The sequence below is a fragment of the Fragaria vesca genome, linkage group LG3 (genome assembly GCF_000184155.1).
Source record: "Fragaria vesca subsp. vesca linkage group LG3, FraVesHawaii_1.0, whole genome shotgun sequence".
NCBI classification, from domain to species: domain Eukaryota; kingdom Viridiplantae; phylum Streptophyta; class Magnoliopsida; order Rosales; family Rosaceae; genus Fragaria; species Fragaria vesca.
Window position 1 is genome coordinate 16253347 of NC_020493.1, and position 5482 is coordinate 16258828.

A 5482-nucleotide genomic window follows, 5' to 3' on the forward strand; every position below is an offset into this window, starting at 1 on the left:
CATGTTCTTTTTTTTTGCTTGTGTGATTTTAGATATTTTTAGTTGTTGTTTGAGGGTTAATTTTTAATGTGGAATGTTAGTACTTTTAAAGTGGGATGTAATTTAGCACCTATGCACCTATGTTCTTGTTGATTTTAGTACTTTTAATTTCATCAATGTTCTTTTTTTGTTTTGTGTGTTTTTGGATATTTTTTTCCATTAATTTCATTAATGTTGTTTTAAGGTTAATTTGTCAGGATCAGGACGTACATGACAGATTTTTAAAAACGCCTTCCCGTCCCATTTTTTATTTTCAGGACGGGACGGGATTCACCAAATCCTGACCCGTCCCGTCCCGTACCCAGCCCTAAATAATAGGGATAATGCCCAAATGCACAAAAATAAGGAAACTAAAGCCCACTTCAATGAAATTCTTATTACTTAGCCTATTCCAATAATTCCTATTAAAAAGAGTTGTTATCCTTTTTGTGATTAAAACCATATAAATTTTACCTCTTTTTCCTTCTCTCTCACCGTCAAAACAGATCTCAGATTCAAACTCTCTCTCTCTCCAGCATCACCGATGATGGCGTCGATCGAGACTGAAGATGCACCGTTGTGATGACGTCGACTGATCACCACAAGAAGTGGAGGTTCTGATTCTTGAAGACGAGATCTGCGATGGCAGAGGTTGCGTCGCCAAACCGATCGGAGTGAGCAGCCCGTGTGGTCGTCGTCACCATCACCATCACCGTCGACGAGAGCGCGGTGCTTTAATTGCGTTCATAATTGAGGTTGTGGTGCTTCTATGGCGGAGTGCGTTGGATCGGAGCCGCAAATTTAAGCAGCGGGCGGTGCCTAAGGCTGTGATGGTTATGGAGGAAGAAGATGAGTTTGATGTCGCGTCGAGGAAGACTAGGGTTTGTATCTTCTACAAGAGAAGAGGACCACGCTTTTATTTTGAAAAATGGATTTGAGGAGGTTTAGTATGGTTGCTAACTTGATACGGCCAGAGAGTGAGATTGCAATCCTAAGCTTTTGGTAAGCCATTGATAGATGCCGATACATTTTTTTTTTGTCATTAGGTTGTAATTGTTCATAACTCTGTGCAAAGTGTATGGCAACTGAAAATGGTCATTTTAAACTTAGAACGTCGGGTTTGATCTATTGGGAATTAGTGCGCTCTCATTCTTGACAAAGTTTACAATTTTGGATAGATTAAATATTGCCGGCTTCTGACATGGATGCTTATCGCTTATTATTTAGGAAAAATGTCCTTTTTAGTACTGATTGTAACCTTTTATTGTCCATTTCAATGACAATCTTTTATATTAGTACTAATTGTAACATTTTATTGTCCATTTCAATGACAATATTTTATATAAGCCCATTTGAATAAAAGTAGATTTTTTTGTGCCCAAATAGCCAAATCTTTACTTTAGTCTTAATAAACTATATTATTTTAAGACTATTTTGCCCCCACCTCTTCAACATGAAAAGACTTTGCCGGAACCTCGGACTCCGGCCACATGCCGTCGGACTCCGGTCACCAGCCGCAGAATTCGGTCACCGGCCGTCGGACTCCGATCACCAGCCGCTGGATTCCGGTCACCGAAATTTCCCCTACCGCCGGACTCCGGTCACCAAAATTTCCCCTGTAACCAGTTACTGACCCCCAATAATCAGTTACTGACCAGTTAATGACCCCTATTAACCAATTAGTAACCCCAGTAACCAGTTACTGACCCCTAATAATCGTGTTACTAACCTCTAATAATCAATTACTAACCCCCAATAATCAACTTATTTCAGCTTAATATAATAGAAAAAAAAATTTACCAGAAAATAATCGAATTACTGATCTTAATAATCGAGTTACTGATCCCAATAACTTTTAGTTTTCAATTACTGACACCCAATAATCACTTAGTTTTCAGTTACTGACACCCAGTAATCACCCAATTATCACTTACTGACCCTCAATAATCAGGTTACAAACCTTAAATAATAACTTACTGGCCCTAATAATCACTTATCAATCCTCAATAATCACTTACTGACCCCTATTATAAAAAAAAAAAACTAACTGAGTTAACTAAGCACCCATATTTACAATACACTTTCTAAGTTTAAAATGACCATTTTAAACTTAGAAACTGAAAATGGTCATAACTCTCCTATATTCATCCTCATTCAACAGTACGTCAAATCATGGTTGAAAAACACTATTGCTGTTTGACAAGTCAGAGGTATACTTTTCTTTTGATTTCTTGTACGAAATATATATATACACACACAACGTTAAAAAAAAAAAAAAAAAAACAAAAAAAAAACAAAGAAACTAAATAGAGAGAGATGATTCAATGGTTGATCCATATAGTAAGTGGACTGTCCTGTACATGATAGGAAAAGCCAGTGACTTTGCCTAGACCAAGGTCTGAATCTATAATATCTTTAATATTTTTTTTTTAAATTTCTGTTTTTTATAAATATTGATAGAGAAATTTTATTCATACATTCTTGAATACTAATACACATACTTTTTTTATATATATCTAACATCAAAAAGTATAAGTATATTAAATTACCAAACGAGGTCTATATTAATTAGATAATATTATTGAAAACTTGAAATATACTACACCTCACTTTAACGTTTTCTTCTCTCTACATGAATGAAGTTTCAAACTTAAAACTTGACAATAGACATATTTTTAACCGAATTGATCGAGGATTAATCATAGTCTCATGGGCAAGAGCTTAATGATTTATAACAATGGATTCCCCCATGCAGGTTTTTAGTTGGCTTCGACCATGCAAACACTTAGAATGGTATTGTCTATCCTGCAAACAAGTGGAGTATCCATGCTCGAGGTTTTCAAGCAGAAGAGACTGGTGATCTAGTTTGGCATCTGTTTTGCAATGATCTAAAACATGTTTGGGTGCAAAATGTCCAAAATAATGAATATGTCAAAGGATTCTACCATTTCTACATACATTGATCAATCATGGTAGAGAAATTTGAATGCTCTTGAGTTTGCAAAGAAAAAATAGTCTTCTCGTTGTTTAGCAAGGAGACATATAGATTTTTTATTCTTTCCAAGACGAGATGATATAAAAAAAGAATGAATGTGTATTTAGAAAATATATATGGTAGTATATATCGGTATATTTTGAATAAAGATAATCTAGAAAGTTTAAAGATGTGTATCTAGTTAAATGTTAATATTATAGGGTGCGTCTATTGCCACCCCAAAAACCACTTTGCTCACCCCAGACGTTGTTGATTTATTAAAAGACCAATATATCCTGATGTAAAATTACAGCAATAGACAATAAGTTGTTACAAATTACAAATTCTTTTTCTTTTATCTTTTCTTTTTTTTTGGATAAACATGTACTTCATAAACTTTAGCCCATAATTTATCATATTCGGATGTTTTATGAAGTCTGAAGACATTATCATTCAACCTAAACATGAGATGAACTGTTGGTATTTCTTTTTTTTTCTTCTCTTTTTTTCTTTGTTAATGTTTCGTCTATTCTTTTACTCATTATTTCTCATGTCGATTTTGAATGTAAATTTTCATGTCTAGTTGCTCATTTATATTCGATTTTTTTTTTTCATTGGCGTTGGAACTTTTTTTAAGTAGAGATACATCTACAAACATTGTGCATCTTGACATCGACGGATACCAAAAAGTTAAGTTTGAGAGTTTTTTCTTGTTCTTTAATTGGGATTTATACTTTAATGTGATTTTTTTGGTTCAGTTGGTGATTTCACTTACCCAAATAATATTATGATTTCACTTACCCATATTATAAAGTTATTTGGTGGTGTATCTTTTCACCAGTTGGTTACATGTTAACCTATCAGTGTATTTTCTTGCTTCCTCTAGTTTTAGTAGCTCTGATTACCCTTGGAGTATTGTTTGATATTTTGGGTTGTGTGTGAAGACTCAGGAATATATTTTAGAATATTTGGAGGTTCGCGTTTAATTTATCAGTTGGAGGTTTATGTGTGGGATTTGGAAAATTATTAAATGTTATTGTGGTGGATGTGTTTGTGGAGAGCGGATGGCTTCAGGAGTTGAGGATGGATATTTTATTATAGAAGTGTTTTTCTAGATTTTTCAAGTTAGGGTTGTTCATTTTTAAGGGAGATTGTCGAATTTTCGGTAAATTTTCTTTGGAGGTGGACCCCGCAGGATTTACTCCGGGCTCAGGGTGAAATTCGGGATGGGTCCTGACAGTTGGTATCAAAGCATTAGGTTATTTGATTCCTTCCTCATTTCATTACTACCTCATATACTCGGTCATACTTAGTGTCTATAGAGTGATGGTCTGACCGCAACGGATCCATTAGCATTAAATGCTTAAGATGTTATGTGTTGATTAGGTTTGTGAGGTAGTTGTTCCTGTCTTATTTATGGACATTATTGTACCATAAAGGTCTACTGACCTGTCAAAAGATGACGTTAGTGCAATTTAAAACCCTATAGTTGTAGTACATGTAAGTAGGGTATCGTTCTAGCCGGGGACACTAGGGAAGAATTTATTCTGCAAAACAAAGTCATTAGAAATATTCACACAATATATACATAAAGAATAAAATGGGGGATTGAAATCGGCAGAAAATAAAGAAAATAAAACAAAGGCAAATAATTACAAAGTTTGGTCACTTCAACGTTGTAAGCACTTCACAAATAAATTCCGATTAGCATGCAAGTATTTTTATGAAAGGTTAAATTATCTTATCTATGTTTTCACAATTGCAAGTTAATTCCAACCCTTAAGACTTCTCATGTGTTTAAGGTTGTCTATGCGCTCAACCAAAAACTATGTGACTACTTAACTAAATTGTCTTTGCGCTCAATCTAATCAAGCAACACTTACCGTCCACGAGTCGTTGGAGACATGCTCGTTAGCAATGGCGTCACCCATCCTCGAACCCATGCAAATCACTCACCCTGCCTACCCTATGCAGCACCTAGAACCGAGTTGTCTTTGCGCTCAACTCGACCTAAAATACCACGGCATATTAAACTCTCCCCTAATGGCTAACTCGTGTACTTTGAATTGACCTAGGGTTCGATTACGTGATCAGGTGAGGATTAATTAACCTAACAATTACTAAACACATAAACACAGATTCTTTACTTCTTTAATAATCCTAACATGCATACTAAACCGTTACACAACATGTACAATCATAATCAAGTCACAAAAAAGATCATACAATCACACATATCATATAAAACCCAAAACCAGAAAATATTTATCAATAAACTCAAAGTTCTTACACAGTAATTACAAACATAAACCATGGATGTCTTCATCCTTAACCTACCTATAAGGTTCGGCAAGGTTGAAAGGGAAATTGGTGGAAGATTACAGTGGAGGCAAGGAATGGTTCGGCTGTGCTTGTGTTTGCTGTGTAAGGGAGGGTTTTTAGGTAGAGTTTAGGCTTGCTAAAACTTAAAACAATTGAAGGACTCTCCAA

At 35.0% G+C, this 5482-nt stretch overlaps 1 pseudogene across 1 annotated transcript in view; it reads right to left on the minus strand.

Annotated features, from left to right (window-relative positions):
* LOC101296475 overlaps positions 1-5482 on the minus strand; it is a 46472-nt pseudogene that overhangs the window by 3046 nt on the left and 37944 nt on the right. Inside the window, exon 8 of the transcript XR_184381.1 lies at positions 4836-4870. The product of XR_184381.1 is annotated as a G-type lectin S-receptor-like serine/threonine-protein kinase At4g27290-like (transcript). The remainder of the gene's footprint in view (positions 1-4835; positions 4871-5482) is intronic.